This window comes from Tupaia chinensis, unplaced genomic scaffold (assembly GCF_000334495.1).
Source record: "Tupaia chinensis unplaced genomic scaffold, TupChi_1.0 Scaffold000322_1, whole genome shotgun sequence".
Classification (NCBI taxonomy): Eukaryota; Metazoa; Chordata; class Mammalia; order Scandentia; family Tupaiidae; genus Tupaia; species Tupaia belangeri.
In genome coordinates, this window is record NW_006159816.1 from 5152918 (window position 1) to 5171721 (window position 18804).

The 18804-nt window shown below is 39.2% G+C and overlaps 1 protein-coding gene and 1 pseudogene across 1 annotated transcript in view; one reads left to right on the forward strand and one right to left on the reverse strand.

The window, feature by feature from the left end:
* Nucleotides 1-18804, forward strand: part of PDE11A (phosphodiesterase 11A) — a 439743-nt gene that overhangs the window by 11026 nt on the left and 409913 nt on the right. The gene's annotated exons all lie outside the window — the stretch shown is intronic.
* On the reverse strand, nt 3803-4416 carry LOC106735184 (60S ribosomal protein L15 pseudogene; annotated as a pseudogene).

Genomic DNA, 18804 nt, shown 5'->3' on the forward strand with positions numbered 1-18804 from the left:
GTTAGGTCTAGCCATAGTATTTTGTAAGGCTCTAATTTTAAATTTGAATGAAATAAAAAGCATTTTCAAAAGGATAAAATAAAAAAATGTAAGGATTTATTAATGTATTAAAACATAGTCCAGGGGCTGGCAGGTGGCATGGTGGTTAAGGGCACTGGACTCCCACATGGCCGACCGCGGTTCAAGTCCCGGACCTAGTGGATTGCTTTCTCACTTTCTCTCTCTTTCTCTTTCTGCCCCTCTGCAGTCAAATTAAAATAAATAATAAATAAATAAATAAATAAAGTTAAATAAACTGGTTTTCTAAAATCAAAACAAAAGAAAACACAGTCCAGCAAGCTTTACTTGCAGGGGCTGGCTCTAGCAAGGACCCTGCACATACCAGGAGACTTAATCTCAAATGTGGTAGTACCTGTATTGGCTATATTTTCTTCTTTTTTGTATGCTTTTTGCTCTAGTATTTAGGGCCTTGATCCTGAAGAGACTGCCCGCCTCAGAGCTACTTAATTCCTAGAGAAGTAAAAAACACCCTGAGAGGGAGCCTTTGATATACAAACCAACCAATCTAGAGAGCACACACACCTCTAGCTGTCCCTTTATCAGACTTTTATACAGCAGAACAATATGCTCCCTGCTCAAAATCTCTTCAGAGCCAGGTACTCCACAACTACAGACCACCCCTATGACCCAGAGGCCATCTAAGTTTTTCAAATTAGCCAGTCCTAAACTTAGGTATCCACACAGCCTTGCCCATCCCTGCCCTAGAAACCCAATAAAGGCTCTAGGCCATGCTTCTGCCCTTTCTCCTTCTGCTTTCTGTGGCGTCCTTCTCCCTGTGTGGCATGCCACACTCCTGTTTCTAGGGTCTCTGTGTATAAATGTCTTCCTCTATGGCAACATTTTCTATGACTGCTGTCTTAACCTACCTGATTGCACAAATCCTAAGTACATTTAACACAGTATCACACACATCAGGATTTACTGCTCACAATACATATGTTCTGTCTCTGACAAGCATAGGTATGCTAATTTCTTTTTATAAGGAGTCACTATGCCTATTTTTCAAGTCTAATATGTAACTCCAAAAGTACATGTTGGGTTTCTATGATCTAAATCCACATATGAAATTTCAAAATTGACCATTTGTAGTTTTATTGCTGAAATCCTAAGAATTTTTTGAAAATCATAATATTTGGATCAAACACTGTAAATTAAACAAATTCTAGAAGCTTACATTTAAGGGTAAATGAACACCAATCTAAGGCATACAATAAAGATATTATCATTTATCAGACTTAGTGGAATCAATGACAATTTATTTTATCTGTGTTGATCATTTATTAAATGAAAGACAGACTTTCTTTGTGTTCTTCTGTTCTAGTAGACAGGCAACTACTTTTCATGCTGTGCATTTTCCCTTTTATATTTATGTTGCCTGAACTACTTGGTCAGATTACCAGAACGTTTTAACCTTTACTTTTTTCAATTAAAAAAAATTAGATGGTACTCCTTTTTCATTTAAATTGCTGTGCACAGTTTAATGAGCTAACAGTTTTTATGGGTATTTGGCAACTTAATGTGCATGATTATATATTTAAAGTTTTAATAACGGCTATAATGGAATTAAGAACTGTGGGCTTGGGACATTGTGGGGAAGATTATCCCACGGTTGCTAAGGAAACCAGTCCAGATTTTTGTTCTTTTCTGCATAAGGTCTTCTGGAAAAGTGAAGGTATAACCCCCTCTCTCTACGACCACCTTTATGGAATAGCCATATTTCTCTGTCCGTTGCTTTCTCCTTTTGCTTCCATAGGACCACTAAGTGAGAGGTGCATCCCTGTGCAGCTGCGAAGGCTCACTTTTCCCCCTGTCTTCAGTCAGGTGAGACTGGGGCGAGAGTCTTCTCTTCCTATTCTTTGAGCACTGGCGTTGAAAGCCCAGAGCAGTCATAGCATCTCCCTTTTATCCTGATTCTCAGATTATCATGCAGAGAAGCAGAAGAGAGGGGCCAGTGGCTGTGACTGTGCCAGCCATTAGCCAAGCACCTGGCCCCAGCCATTAGCCAAGCATGGAGAACACAGACTCTCCAGAGAGGAGGCTGGGAGCACAGCTGGTAGCTGAGGCCTCTCTCTGATCTCTCCTTTGCCATCCATTTTTTAAATGAAGAAACAAGAGGAACGGCTTCTGATTTGGTCTCTCCTTTTTACTCATGGTAGTGAACAGACAGAAAGGGACTAGCACTCAGAGATTGCCTCCTAATTTAAATATAAAAGGCAGAAAACCATTTTTTTCCATCTCTGAATTAACCATATTGAGATAAGGTGCTATGTTAAATGAAAGAACAAAGAGGTCGACTGGGGAAACAGAAAACACTGTCAGCATAAGAATATTTTATACTTTAGACCTTGGGTTTCTGTTGAAGGGAGAACCAATTTTCTTCTTTAGAAATAGGCTCAAAAGAATTAGGATCAAGCATTTTGCATGGAGTAATGTAGCAACGTAAATCATTTCTATAGCAAACTTGTGAGGCTTTATAATTCAATACAGAATTGTATGGAAATAACTCAATGTAAAATTATATGGAACCATGTGAAAGTATAAAATGAAATAGATAAGCTTTCTCACCAGCAGGTGAAGCCAAAACTTACTTCTAAGCCACATCTTCTCTTTACTTTTTCCTTCTTGAATGCTAACTTAGCATCTACCATGACACCTGGCATATAGTATAAGCCTGGTAATTCACCTTTGCAAGAATGAAAGAGTCTTTATTTATTTCTTTTTACTTTTTAGTTCCCAGATGCATACTTCTAGAGAGAGAAAGAGAGAGAACCCCCCAATGGGGCATGGTCAAGGCACGATCCTTTTTCCTCCATTTCTCCATCTCATCAGGATTCTGGACATGCACACACAACGTGTCTGGAATGTTTTTCAAACTGCCTGGACCAGGATTTGTCCTGCAGTTGGCCATGGGCCTATGAAGCCAGTGCAATATGGCCTTTATTTTATCTGACGACTGATATGCACTGATGAGACCATTACACAGGTTCTCAACAGTGGCTCTATTAACATTTTGGACTCGATAATTCTTCATAGTGGGGGTGAGGGCTGACCTGTGCATTGTACGTTGGCCTGTCATGACAATTAAAAAGTCTCTAAATATTGTAAAATGTCTACTGGAGGTAAAATTGCCCTCACTACCATAACCACTGCTGCAGGACAATTTGGAAACACTCATGTACTGCCCTGTAAATATTTACGATTTCTGCTATAACGATTTTAGGTCATCCCAAGGAAATTTATATGGGCATGTGCAAAAGATATGTCTACATAAATACTCACTGTAGTGTAATTTAAAATAGTGTAAAATTATCAATTCCAATGTCTAGCTAGAAGGGTGGATAAACAGATTATGTTACATCATGAAGTGGAGTATGGAATCAGAGCAAATTGCTCACCAAATATTATTAAATGAGTAAGAGATCAGTAAACAACAGAATCTTGGTTTTCTTTCTTTTTTTTTTAAGCACTCCTGTTTTAAAGAATTTGTTTTACACCTATTATGCCACCACCATATTTTAAACACCATCATATAACTCCATAATAAGATAAAGCAGACAAAAAGTTTACCTTACTAGAAACAAGATACACTATCATTTATAGGCTTCAAACATCATTGCCCTTGAAACTTTCATAATGTGACAAAGCATTCATGAAACAATCTGAACACTAGTTTAACAGACAACCCTTTTAAGCAGACTGACTCTCCTAAATGGTTTATTAGGTATGAATGTACAAACATTTCTTATATTAGTGATAACAGTTGGAAAGTATTGTGCCTTTTCCAAGCTGCACAGTGAGAACCACCAATAGTGTGGTGTTACTTGTGGCCTTTTCCAAGACCAGAACTCTTGCAGCCTGCTGATGTCAGTCCACGTATCTCCCTGTGCTTGTGGACTGCATTTGTAATCCCCTGGGTGTTAGGGTTTCTTCTGGTAGCTTTATGGAATGGATCAATGAGGATAACCTCACAGAATTTGTATATGGAATCTTCACCCACCCAGCAATAATTCAGGGCTCTAAGATCCCCACAATAGTGTCCATCTCACTCCTCTCAACAGACTGGAGGCCTCGAAGAAACCTTAACTGGTTAATACCATGATGAAAACGCTTGCCATAAGTTGCACTCTTAGGAACTGGGCATTTGTGGCCTCCACGATGCACACGAATCCTGTATAAGATATAACCTTGCTTAGCCTTGTATCCCAGTCTATGTGTTTTATTTGGCCAAGTGGGGTGGGGGGCCCTGTGGAGTGCAGAGAGCTGATGATACTGCCAGCAATGGACCCTCAGAAGAAAGTGCATCATATCAGACTGCTTCTTCCTCCATAGCTCCTGAATGTACTTGTGTGCCGCCATCTTGGCTTAGATGATGACTGCCACCAGATGGAAAGGGAATCTTGGTATTCTTAACAAAACAGCACAAAGGAAGTGGTTTAATGCACCCTCTTTGGAACCAGACGGATTGGAATATTTTTTTGTACATTAGACAATGTTATTATACATTATTCTTATTTTTAAAATGTATTTATTTATGTTCATTCACTATACATCAGTGCAGTATACAAAATAAGATTTTCCATCCAGAACACATTGTATATTGGCTCAATCATTGCATATTGGCTCAATTACCATACATGTTATCATCAACCAATAATTTTATTTTAACCAATAATTTTTCATTTCTTGCTTTTTATATATTTTGCTTCCCCCTCCCCCTTGATTCCCTACCTCTCACCCTCTGCCAACTTCAATCCTCCTCCCACACTGTTTTTGGTACCTAAAGTTGTTTTCCAAGTCTTTTTTTTTTTTCACATTTTATTAGTTCACTAAAGATCTTAATTAAAAGGCACACACCTTAGTGAGTCAAGTGAACATACTATAAAATAGCACCTAGCTGGGACTATATAGTTTACTGTAGTCATTAAATAGGTATCTTTAATGCTTTTTTTAACTTCAAGAAGGGCAGTTTTAGTTTTAATAGATCAAAATAAAAAAATCTTAAGAGAAATTTCCTTAAGACTTAAAGTCAGGAAAATGGTTAGGATTCAGTTCAAATAGTAGGTAGATTAACCTATCAACAATTCAAGAGAAGACAAAAATCCTTAAATCTGGAAATCAAAGCATGGAAGAAAATCAGTAGTGTTTTAGTATAAAGTCAAAAAATTCTATTTCACCAGTTCAGTCTAATATAATTAATCTTTCACCTATTGAATTTGCAGTGTTACTATGGTTTAATCTTTCCATTAAAACTATGGAAGTAACATTCAACTCTGAACTTGTCCCTCCATTAGGATGACCATTTTCTTGGTTGTCTTTTTGTACTCTTATTTCTGTGTGTCTGACTTTAGTTTTCCTGGTATAGCACTTCCTTCAGCACTTCTGGAAGAGCTAGTCTGGTGTTAGTAAATTCTTTTAGATTTCATTTATCTGAGAATGTTTTTTGTCTTTTTTTTTTTTTCCTCCATATGGAAGATAATCTTGCTGGGTATAGTATTCTTGGTTGAAATTGTTTTTCACTTAACAATTTGAATATATTTTCCCATTATTTCCTTGCTTGCATTGTTCTAGAGGGGAGATCCGATGTTAGTCTGATGGGATATTCTTTGAAAGCACTTGATGTTTTTTAAATTCTATTTCACCAGTTCAGTCTAATATAATTAATCTTTCACCTATTGAATTTGCAGTGTTACTATGGTTTAATCTTTCCATTAAAACTATGGAAGTAACATTCAACTCTGAACTTGTCCCTCCATTAGGATGACCATTTTCTTGGTTGTCTTTTTGTACTCTTATTTCTGTGTGTCTGACTTTAGTTTTCCTGGTATAGCACTTCCTTCAGCACTTCTGGAAGAGCTAGTCTGGTGTTAGTAAATTCTTTTAGATTTCATTTATCTGAGAATGTTTTTTGTCTTTTTTTTTTTTTTCCTCCATATGGAAGATAATCTTGCTGGGTATAGTATTCTTGGTTGAAATTGTTTTTCACTTAACAATTTGAATATATTTTCCCATTATTTCCTTGCTTGCATTGTTCTAGAGGGGAGATCCGATGTTAGTCTGATGGGATATTCTTTGAAAGCAACTTGATGTTTTTTTCTTGCCAATCTTAGTATGATTTGGTCAATCTGGCTGTGATGTGCCTTGAAGAAGATCTTCTTGGGTTGATTCTATGTGGGGTCCTTTGTATTTCTTGGCTCTGGTTATTTGAGTGCCTTTGTAAGTTTGGAAAGTTTTCTTTCAGGATTTCATACAATAGGTTATCAATGCCCTTATTAGTTTCTTCACCTTCTAGGATACCAATAATCTGGATGTTTGGAAAGCTAATGGTATCTAGTATTAATTGTATGTTATTATCATTTTTGGGGGTTATTTTCTCAGTCTTTTTAGTGAACTTTTCTAGGTCAGAGTTTCTGTCTTCTACATCTGAGATTTGATCTTCTCTACATAATCTAATCTGCTTTTAATACTTTCAAGGGAGGTTTTAATCTCCTGTATCACAGCCTTCATCTCTAACAGTTCTGTTTGATTCTTTTTTATGATGTGTATTTCTTTTTCTTTTTGGAGAAGTTTTCGCTATAGGGCGCGTGCACTCGCCAGACAGAGAGACATAGAGACAGAAAGCGAGAAATCACCCCCCAGGGGGGATGGTCATGCCACAATCCCTTCTCCTTCATTCTCCTCTCGGAATCTTGGGCATGCACGCACATGCGCCCAGCGTGAGTTTTAAGCCACCAGGTCCGGAATGTGAACTGCGGTCGACTACCTGGAGTCCAGCGACATAGCCATTACACTAACTGCTGGTTCTCTATGATGTGTATTTCCTCTTTCAGACTGTGCAAGAACTTCCTCACCTCCTAGAATTCCTTGTCTCTTTTCTCCTGCATCTTCTGGAGTTCGTTGTCTCTCTTCTCTTGAATCTCTGTTAGCTTTGTCACTATGAATATTTAAAATTCTTTATCTGACATTTCCACAATTTCCCTTGTATTATCTGAGGAGGATGAGTTTTCTTTACTCTTAGGGGAGAGATATTTTCTTGGTTTCTCATATTTCTTGTGCCTGTGCAGTGGTTTCTGGTCATCTGATAGATTACACATTTTTTCCTAGTTTTTAGAGTTAAATTTGAGCATTCAGAGACATGCAGGAAGAGGTGATATGCACTCTCTAAACAGTACCATTTTTCTCCCTTTGTGCAGTAGATTCAGTGGAAATTGAGTATTAATCTGACCCTTAAAGTATTCAGATACTTGGCTACGAAGTACCTAGACTTGTCTAGCAACTCAATGTGTGGAGGCTGAGCAGAAAAGTGAGAAAAGTTTAAAAAAAAAAAAAGATGGAAAACAAGACAAAAAGAAAGAGAAAAAAGTTTTTTCAGCAAAAATGAAAACCATGCGGCACTCTAACATGCCATGCAAATGGGGCCTCTCAGAACTCAAATGTAAGTGGCTGCTGATTGTCTTGTCCTATGGGGACAGGGAGAAAGGTAAGACAAAAGAGCTGCAGAGAGCTAAGAAGTTTACATTTTTAAAAAAAAATTAAAGAGAGAGAGAGAGATGGAGAGAGACAGAGAGAATAAATAGGGTGTTCTAATTTGACTCCTGAGTAGATCTTGGATTTTTTTTTTTTTTTTGAGATTTTTACTAGAGGGTATGTGTGCTTGCCAGAGAGACAGAGAAAGAGAAAGTGAGAAATCGCACCCCCAGGAGGAATAGCTACATCATAACCCCTTCTCCTCTCAGGATTTTGGGTACACACACACATATGCCTGGCATGAGTTTAAAGACTCTGGGTCTGGGACTTGAACCACTTCAGCCCTGTGTGAATCCAGTGCCTTAATCATTATGCCACCTACTGGCCCCCAGACAAACTGGATTTGATTCCCAGTCCCACTACCCATGTCATATATTACCTTTCCAGTGACTAGTTTCTGCAATTCTAAAATGAGAATAATGAAACCCATCTTAAAAGATTGATGTCAGAATTAAGTTAAATTACATATGGAAAGAGAAAACATGCTCTTTGTCAATTTATAAGGACTCAGTTAGTTCATGGTGAAAGGCTGGAAATTGATAGGCCAAAATATTCATAGAGATGGTTTTAGAGTGTTAAAATAAAGAGCAATTTTCCTCTTCTGTTTCGTGTTTTCTTTATGTTCCCCAAATATTTAAACATGTAGAAATTAATAACTAAAGAGGCCAAAGTTGCTTTCATATGTAATCTCCAAAGCTCAGTGGCACACAGCGATAATACCGGAGGAGTTTCTCACTCACCTCAATTTCAGCGCAGGTCTTCTTGATTGGTGGGTAGCCCCTCCAGGAGGGGATTCTTTGCCTCCTGGTTCTCCATAACTTCAGTACAGGGCTTCCAGGGTTGCCCTTGATATCAACAACCCATCAGCAGATAAGGGTACAGAAGAGAGAGAGAAAAAATGGGTAAATAAAGTGGGAGGTTTTCATGGGTCAGGTCGGAAGTGGCACACATCATTTCTTGCTCATATTTTATGGCCTTTCTACTCTAGACATCAGGCATGTGACTGCCTCATTTCAGGGAAGTGCCAAATGTAGTGTCACCCTTCCCTAAAGTGGACCCCAGCCAGTCTCATCTAGTCACTTTCATCATGGGCCTTCAGGTGGTGAGCTGTCCTCTCCAGTGGGTTCCCAAAGCTTTCACAAGCCCACGTTCACATGCGTAATTTGTTGTCCACAACAGGATTTATGAGGGAAAATCAGGTAGGCTTTGGGAAGGGGATCACAAAGGCACTGAGGGAGGATTCTTGCTCTTTTGTTTTTCACTGTTGAGAACTGAATGAAGAAAAGGACTCTGGGGGTAAGAACAGTACTAAAAGATTGTTGCCTCTAAACTCAAAGGTCTGAGAGTTACAAGTGGCCAGACCTGGCTACATAACTTGTGCCAGCAGCGAAAAGTGAAAATGAGGTTCTTAACAGGGACCTGAAAGTCAATCTCCTCTTCCTCCAGACAAGCTCCGCCCAATGTCAATTACCCTAACCTACAACCAATGGGCAGTCTCCAAACAATTATAATCTCTGTGTTACTCAGATCAGGGATGGGCAAGAGAAGTGCCTCCCCTCACTCCTGACCCCCGGGGTTGCTTATTGAACATGCCATGATGCTGCCAGCCTGGGAGGAGGAGTGGCTAGTGTCATGTCCCTTTCTGAGACACTAAAAAGCCCCTAACATTTCCTATATCTAAGGCCAGGTCCTCTGCTGGGGTTGGAGGACAACAATAGGACATGCCCACTCTGTAAACCTGACCATATTGAACCCTGAGTGGGACAAAGCAGGGGTTCCAGGGCTAGCACAGAAAGCCAGAGGCTGAGAGCCCATCAGAAGGCGGGATTGTATGTAAACCCGTGAGGCATGCTCCATCAGCCTTCATCGACAAACACACACTTTAAAATAAAACTATTATTTTTTCAAGAATTAATTAATTAATTCTACTTTTACCATGGAGGGATGGAGAGAGAGTGAGAGACAGAGAGAAAGTGAGAAAGCAAGCCGCCAGGTCTGGGACTTGAACCACAGTAGGTCATGTGGGAGTTCAGCACCCTTAACCACCATGCCACTTTCCGACCCCTAAAATTAAAATTATTTAGAATTTTGTGACAATGATTACAGAACATTAAAGTCGAAGGCTCAGGTAAGAAGTATGCAAGTCAATTAACCCTTGGCCAGTTAAATGATATTTCCAAAAACAGTGATCACAACAGCTGATGCTCCAAAACTCAAAGAAATAACAGAGTGTCGTCACTAATGTATTTTAGGATCTTCTGGGACCTTAATTCATTTAACAGCTCTCCTTTTTTCCTTTGTCTCCTATAGTTCCTCTCCTCTTTCCATTTCTGTGTCTGGTGTTCTCCATTTTCTCATTTCTGACATCTCACACTTGTTCCTTTCCCATAATAACTTCCCTTTGACCCTCCTCAATTTTCCATTTCTTTCCCCCTTTCCTATTCTTTCTCCCTCCTCCTGTTCTTCTTGCTTGCCTTTTCCCTATCTTTTTTCTTTTCCTATACTCTTCTTGCCCCCTCTGACTTTAAATAAGCCTGATATACCATGAAAATAAGTATTCCTAGTTTTTTTTTTCACCATGTAGAAAAACTATCAATAATATGTTAGTGTTCATCAACCTTGATTGTTTCCCATGGAACATATGCATATATGTGGATCACACTTGACATATTATTTTGTAAACCATGCTGTTCCTTTGTCATTTAACAATTTATTGCAAATGCCTTTTCTTTTTTTTATATACTTTTCAAAGTTTTTTGGGTTTTGTCTGGGAGGAGGACACCCTCAACAAGTCTTCCCACTGTTATCCACCACCATTTCGATGAGCTGGCTGGGATCCACACCACGATCCTTTCTCTTCCACTCTCCTCTCAGGATCTGGGGCATGCACGCACACGTGCCTGGCGTGAGTTTTAAGCCACCGGGTCCGGGACGCGAACCGCAATCTACTACATGGGAGTCCAGCGACATAGCCATTATGCCAACTACTGGTCCCTATATATCTCAGTTCTTGACCATTAAAAAAATTAAAAGATTCTACATATGCCTGAGATTATGGAATATTTTTCTTTCTGCCTCTTAGCATAATGTCCTCTAGGTCTATCCATGTGGTGTCAAATGGCAGGATCTCCTTTTTCAGAGCTGAATAATCTGTGAAATACATATGTATAAATACAGATTTAGGTATATCTTTATCCATGTCTTTATCCAGTTTCTTTTTTTTTCTTAACTTATTTTTTTATTTCATTTTTTTTATACATTCAATCACATTATTTGTCTTACAAAATGGATATTTCAACAGGTGAACGTTTCTCCCTTGCACAGTTGATAAAACTACAAAATATCTTCAACAGATGATACCACATTTCTTTGTCCCATTAATGCTTTGCCTCCCTATTTTTCTTCTAAATGTCCTTCTTCAGACCCTCCTCCTTCACACACACTATATCTAGTATTTACATCTATATTCTGTGTTTCTATATCTGCTAGTCAATTCGTTTCAGTCATAGAGTGCGGACACTCGGTATATATTAAGTGGGGAACTTATAGACCTCCCTCAGAAAGTAACTAAGTTTCTTGTATCTTTCCTTTAAATTTTAAAATCAAATACATACAATATTTGTTTTGCTTTTAAAATACACAGTTTAATTACATTTTAAGCTTTTACCCCATGTGGCTCTTGGTTGTAATTTATTTCCTGTAAGTCAATGCCTCGCAATATGAAAAGGACCTTGTCCCTCAAGTACATTCTAAGTAGAAAAACTGACAGGGAAATTGGTGTTTAAACACTTGGTGTACAACATCCAGGGATTTATTAAAATGAGAACAGTGATAAGTATTCTTCCTTTGCTGTATCGCTTAGCCTAGCATCCATCAGGAACTCGTAGCAACACAGGACTTCCCTGGCCAGCAATTCTAAGCATCATTGATTATTTGAGGTCTTATCTCTGTTAATCTAAAGTTCCTGATGGTGAATGTCCCCGGCAGGGCTCTTTTTATTTTTCTTTTGTGCATAGAAAATAAATATTTTCTGTCTTCCTGAATCCACCAGAAAGCATGTGGGATTTAATCACTTCTGTTGTTATATTTTTTTTCCCCAATGTATTAATGCTCCAAAACTTGTTTACTTGTTTGTAAAATTCAGCCACAGGACTTGCTACTGCCCTTCCCTCTGTGACAATCCATCAAAAGGGGAACCAACTGCACTTTATAAGCTGTGTAGCTATGCTTCTGAGAGCTGACATTTTCTCTACCAAAACCTACACAGAGCCTTAACATCTGCATCGTCAGTTTCTAGTAGAATGTAATCCCTGAGCCTGTATGGAAAAGTATGTATATTTTTATCACCCTAGCATTATTGTATGGTGTTTTTCCTTCCTTGATAAAGAATTCTTTTCATCATGCATGCATTTCTGATTCTCGAATTCTCTACGTATGCACAAAGCTAAAGAATAGGCCAGTTTTTCAACATTGAAATAAGAAAGCTTGCATAAATGAGTATTAGACTTTTTTTGTCTCTTTCTTTTCTTGCACATCTGTCACTTCGATAAATGACTGTTTGGCCAAGGAGACATGTATAGTTAAATAATTGTGATAATATCTATTATTACAATAGAAATACTACTTTACCCATTTTCTATGCTCTCTTTGAAGAAATTCTATCAAAAAATTCCTTGAGGGGGTGGGGGTTGGGAGGACGCTTCTCTTGCTCATCCTCAATCTGAGTGACACAGAGGTTGCAGTTGTTTGGAGATTGCCCATCAGTCGTAGGTTGGGGTGATTGACATTGTAGGGAGGTTGGTCTGGAGGAAGAGGAGATTGACTCTCTGGTCCCTGGAAAGACCCCCATTTTCACTTTTTTTGAGGCAGTGCATTTGAAACTTAAAGTAATGTTTCCTATATTTGAATATTACTTAGGGCCTGAAACTTTTACAGAATTATCTCATATGATCTTTCTAATAACCTGGTGAGAAAAGTGAAGTGGGTGTTATGCTCTGCTTTTTATAGATTGGAAAACAAGCACTGGGAAGTTAAGTCTTTTTCCTGAGGCCACCAGGTCATAGAATGAGGACTCTGTGTTCCTCACACTGTTTCTCCCACTCTGAGGCTTGGAGAGGACCCAATAAATAACTTCTCTCTTCCCTGTCCTGAATCAACTGAGATCAGAAATAAGACAAAAGAAGAATGTTTATAAGACATCAAAGTATCATGCTTATAATTTATAAAGCAGATACTGAGTATGAGTATATAGGCATTTATAGTACTAAGCTCCAGAATTAGATAGACCTCTCTCCCCAAGTACAGACAATTCTGGGTGCCCACAGTTCATTCTCCCCATGTGAGAGGCCTATCAAGGAAAAGAGCATAAGGCTTCCTTGTTGTGACTCCCAAAGAGTAAGGGAAGAAGGGGCTGGGAGATGCATGTCTGCTTAGTGTCCCTAGCCCCTTAATTAGGTAACTTATCTTGCCTCCATGGTGAGGAGCAAGGAATGGGCCCAAAGGCTAGAAATGTCAAGGGAAATCTCTCCTCAGAATCCAGAAAAGGCAGAAGCATAGTTCATCCTCTCACGCGTGCTATCACCTCTGAAATAGACTGTTGTCTCTGGACTGCTGAGAGAACTCTTTCTCTCACCTCATCTCTGTCCCCATAAACTGTAACAGTCTTCTGCCCCTGCCTTGTCTTCCTTGTCCGCAATTGCCTGAGACAGAAATCTAGGTGTCTTTGATTCCTTCCTTTTATTTACCCACCGTATTAGGTCTATCAGAATGTTCTTTTGATTCACTCTCTAAAACAGATGTCAAGTCTATCTACTTTTCTCCATCTTCACTGTGACAACTCTGGTCCACGTCACCATTCTTTTTTCACCTAGACTATTTAAACTGCCTCCTAACTGGGCTCTCTAATTTTACTCCTAACCACTCCCCACATGGAATAATTATAAGGCAATGAGGAGTTCATCCTGGGTGACAGAGGATAGGAAGATGGAGTCATCTTACTCAAGGTTCTTGCTATCCAGTCACTTTCACTTTGAAGCCAACTGTGGAAAGCCTTTGAACAGGAAGGGGTTGCCACCCTGCACTCATCACCTGGGGGAAGGTAGGCAGATGACTTGTTTTCAGTGGACTTCAAAATCTCTATACGTAACATGGGAGGGCTAGGAAAATAAGTCCTCAGAACCTTCCAACTCTAAAATGCCATGTTAATTAAGAAAGCACAGAAGAGAAACCTTAAAGACTAATTCTGCCTATGAGTTTTTTTTTTTTTTTAAGAGGTTTTATCATAGGGCATATGTGCTTGCTAGAGAGAGAAAGACAGAGATAGTGAGAAGGAAAGTGAGAAATCATCCTCGAGGGGAGATGGCCATGTCACAATCCCATCTCCATTCTCCTCCTGGGATCTTGGGCATGCACACACATGTGCCCGGCACGATTTTCAAGCCACCAGGTTCAGAACTCAAACTGTGGTCAGCCATGTGAGAGTCCTGCAATGTAACCACTATGTCATCTTCTGGCCCCTAGCCCATGAGTTTTAAATTAGTAGCTGTGTAGCAAGTTATGCTTAATATTGGATGAGCCTCATGCATGAGCTACTTGTGTTATCAATGGCTGCTCTAGAAGGACTGCCATCTGACTGAAAGTGTCGACTAAGTGACTTGTAATAAAGGACTATTTGTTGAGAGACACACAGAGAGACAAAGAGAAACACCACCCCAAGAGGGTCATGATACTGCAATCCACCTCCAGCCTCAGCCAACCCTGGATTATGAGCACATGGATGCTGGGTGTTCTTAGGAATGTCTCTGGATTTAAACCAGGAACATTCCCATATGGAATTGCCTTGGTGATACAGCAGTATCACCCATCTGGCTCTCCAAAGCTTTATTTGCATCGGAACATGTTGTCCTTATACATCTTTGGAAAAGTTGTAAATAAGTCATTTCTTTCTTATTTTTTTAAAAGAATTATTTCATTTTATTTGTTATTATTTTTTAACTTGCTATAGTCCATGTGTGCTCACTAAAGACAGACAAGAGGATGGTGGTGAAAAAGCAAGCCTCCAGGTCCAGGACTCAAACCACTATCAGCCATGTAGGAGTCCAACGCCCTAACCACCACACCACCTGCTGGCTCTAAGCCATTTCTTATAACTGCCAAAGAATTTTTTTTTTTTTTAGGTTTTTGTCATAAGGTGTGTGTGCTTGCTGGAGAGAGACTGAGAGAGGGAAAGTGAGAAATTACCCCCAAGTGGGATGGCCACACCACGATCCTGTCTCCATTCTCTTCTTGGGGTTTTGGGGACTTTTAGGCATACATATGCATGCACCCAGCGTGACTTTCAAGCTGTCAGGACTAGAACTTGTACTGTGATTGGACTTGTGGGAATTCACACCTTAAACACCATGCCACTTGCTGTCCCTTTAAGAAACATATGATTTGGGACTAAGTTTGCTTCTGGTTATTCCCATCAATCGCAGTAGAGGATATAGCCAACAGTTATGTCATAGGAACTGAGTCTCATTGTCTGTAAGTCAAAAATCAAAGGTTTATTGTAGAATTATTCCATACTAATAAGTTCATAGGAATAATGTAGGCCGTAGAATAGGAGTAGTGGACAGAGAACATCTGCACACACTAACAACTTCACAACCTATAATCCTGCTGTTGCAGCTTAATTCTTTCAACATGTCTAGCCCTTCCAGCTGCAAGACTCTCCAAACACCTCTGAGAGCCCATCAGCAGTGAACAAGTTAATTAGCAGTTAACACTAACAGAAGTAAATTGACCACTTGGTAAGAGCAATAATGAGACCCAGGATAAATTCACTGACTGAAAAGAGTAAAGGAAAGCTACAAGGAACCCAAAGATAAACTGACTAGCTCAGTTTTGCCCAAAACAAACCATGTTTAAATCAGGTCTGCCTGACTTGAAAGAGGAAGTAAACAACCGTCCTTGATTTGATATCATCTAACCTTCGAGCTCTATGATTTTATCATTCTAGAGTTCTGACCCCAATTCTTCAATTATAAAAACAAAGAAACAAGAAACCTAAGTGGAAAGAAAGCATTGATAGTTACATTACAGAGGTTAACCACCTTACCAACCTTATATTTTTATAAATTTCTTAGACATCCTACTCCAGGATTATTCCGTATTGTATTTTTTAATAAAATACTTAAAAATACTTCTCAAGTAAAATAAATTCAACATTATGATGGCACAAGAAGAGACTTGAGTTAATAAGACTTCATCCTTATACTTTATGGCCTTAAAGGATTATTAGCTGCTAACATAATTTGTTTCTTGATTAACTCATAGTCAAAGAGCTCATTTCAACTGAACCAACCAAACCAAAGAAAAACTGAATAGTAATAGCTAACAGTTATTGAGTATGTGTCATGTGCTGCACTATGCTAAGATTAGTTATCTCATTTACTCCTCATGAAGCTATATCATCTAGTGAGAAGGAAAACAAAAACTTTAATTCTTCTACTATATACTCATAATAGATCACTTCTGTGATCCTAAGAGTTCTTCCAGCAAGCAAGAAAATTCTGCAAGTTCATTCTGTAGCAATACCAGCTGGGTATTCTCTCATCCAATTCCATTCTGATGCTATCTACTGAGAGAGAGTCAGATCCTATAGGCAGAGGACTCAGTCTTCAAGACTACCCTTAACTTCAAGCACCAGTTGTAAGTCCAGGCCTTGGAACTTTTGACTGACTAGTTACAACTTGGAATTCCCACATACTCATCTTTAGACTTGACTACTTTGCCAAAGTGGTTCACAGAATCCAGGAAAACACTTATACTTACCAGTTTATTATAAAGGATATGTAAGGTATATAAATAAACATCCAGCTGAAGAGATACATAGGGCAGGATCTGGAAGAGTGCTGAGTGAAGAAGCTTCTGAGATGGAGTTGGGATGTGCCAACCCTCCTAGCATGTGGATGAACTCTTATTCATCTGAATGCCCCCACATGTTAGGTTGTCCAGAAACTCTCTGAACTCTGTGTTTGTGTGTGTGTGTGTGTGTGTGTGTGTGTGTGTGAAGAATTCACACATAGACATGGTTGAATCATAGGCTACCATGTAGAAATGTGATTAAACAAAAAGGATGTCATCTTTCCCTGCTAGCAGATTGAGCAGGTAAACCCATCAAAGCTATATCTTCAGATTCTTCTTGACCCCTCTGTGCAGTATTCCTCCTCCTGAGTAAGGGGCAGGACTCCTCTGAATGATGGTTTAATTTCTTTATGACCAGTTCTGTGCCCTGCCTTGGAGAGCTTTAGCAACCAAAGATGAAAGACCAAATAGTCATGAGCCAGGAACCATAGATGAACTGCCCCCGAATATGTGTGTGGGTGTATGTATTAGTACATGTGTCTGCATGTGTATATGTGTGTATGTAAAACTCTTTTCTCACACAGATACCATTGGTTTTCACTGTTCATGCATGAAGAATCTGGACTTTAATAGGTTTAGTAACTTGCCCAAGTTGACACAAGCACTAAGTAGCAGAGCCCTGATATGATCCCAGGCTACCTGACTCTGCTTAGAGTTTACACTTCTACTACTATGGGAGATATCAAGCATTATACTCAGGTTCTGCATTCACACTCAGGCTGTAGTTTTTTCCATGACATGAGAATACTTCTTGACAGAACATGAAATTCTGGAATCTGTTATATGTCTTCCAGAAGCTGTTTTTGCAAGTCATACACATTGACTGTCATCAGTCATCAGGGTGATACCCATTATTTACACGCAAACATCCCAGCCATTGTGTCATGTTTGAAGAGCTTGGGACAAGAGGCATTTGGATGATTCATGGCTTTCAATCAAATGCATCAATGCCCGTAAAGGCATTAATAATGATGGTAGTAGTAGTGGTAGTGGTAGTAATAGCTAAAACTTAGAAGAAGTTTGTTATATGCTGGGTATTGTCTGAACTATGTATATTAACTCATTTATTTTGTTTTTTCCTTTTTTTGAGAGAGAGATTTTTATTATAGGGCACATGTGCTAGCCAGAGATAGAAACAGAGAGGCAGAAAGTGAGAAATCACCCCCCCTCCCCCGGAGGGGTGGGTGGACACATGCAATCCCTTCTCTTCCATTCTCCTCTCGGGATCTTGGTCATGCATGCACACATGCCTGGCATAAGTTTTAAGTTGCCAGGTCCTGGACTTGAACCACAGTTGACTACATGAGAGTCCAGCAATGCAACTATTATGCCATCTGCTGGTCCATTAACTCACCTATTTCTTATAGCAATTTAGAAGGAAAGCCTATTAACCCACTGTATAGTTGAAGAAACTGAAGCCTGGATAAGTTAAGTAACTTCTTTGAGGTCACACAACTATTAAGTTGGAAAGCCAGTGTTTGAACCCAGATTGTTGGGACCATTTGTATTCTTAAGTACCTTGACCTGCTGTCTTTGTTGTGGTGTGCAAACAGTGAGTAAGAGCCTTTGAAAACATCTTTTCACAATGCTCTTTACCAACGTTGTGAGACAACTTTGACAAAGACTTCATAGTTCATATTTCTGGAAGATGCATTGTGAGCACAATGTGGATAGATAGTTCCTTTAAATATGAAAAGCTTTCATCTTTCATAACAACTGATCACCACCAAAACTGCTGGGAAGGAATCTATTTACATCGTTAGGAATTAACTGGAGGAAATTGTTATCATTACCCACAACATTTTAGAGATATTGAAAAATTTCGAGGCAGAGCTCCAGTTGCTCTCTGTAGATTTTATAATTGCATATATCTATTGTAAAACAGAATATACACACCTTTGTCTCTGAGGAAAAAAACCTGAGGCTCTGGTGTGTATAAGAAGGCAACTGGTTCTAGAATAAATTGCACACTTCTCTTTTGCTGGAAACTATAGATGAGCTGTAAACAGGGCACTGAAGTAATTGCCCTATCAGAGATATATTGATCCAACAGGGTTTTGTTGTCTGGCTAGAGAGAATGTCCTTTGGTGGGCATTTGTAGTCTTGGTGGGGTTAGTTTGATTGCTGTCGGTAGAAACTCAGTGGAGTAATCAAAAGTAGTAAATGGGGTAGGGACAGCATCCCAGAAATAGCATCTCACAGAACTCAAGACAGGATGTAAGCTGAGCCTTGTGGGGATGGAATTTGGGAAACTGAGAGTTTCCGATTTTCCAGTCTGATTCCTGTTCTGTATTCTGAATATGCTGGTGTATT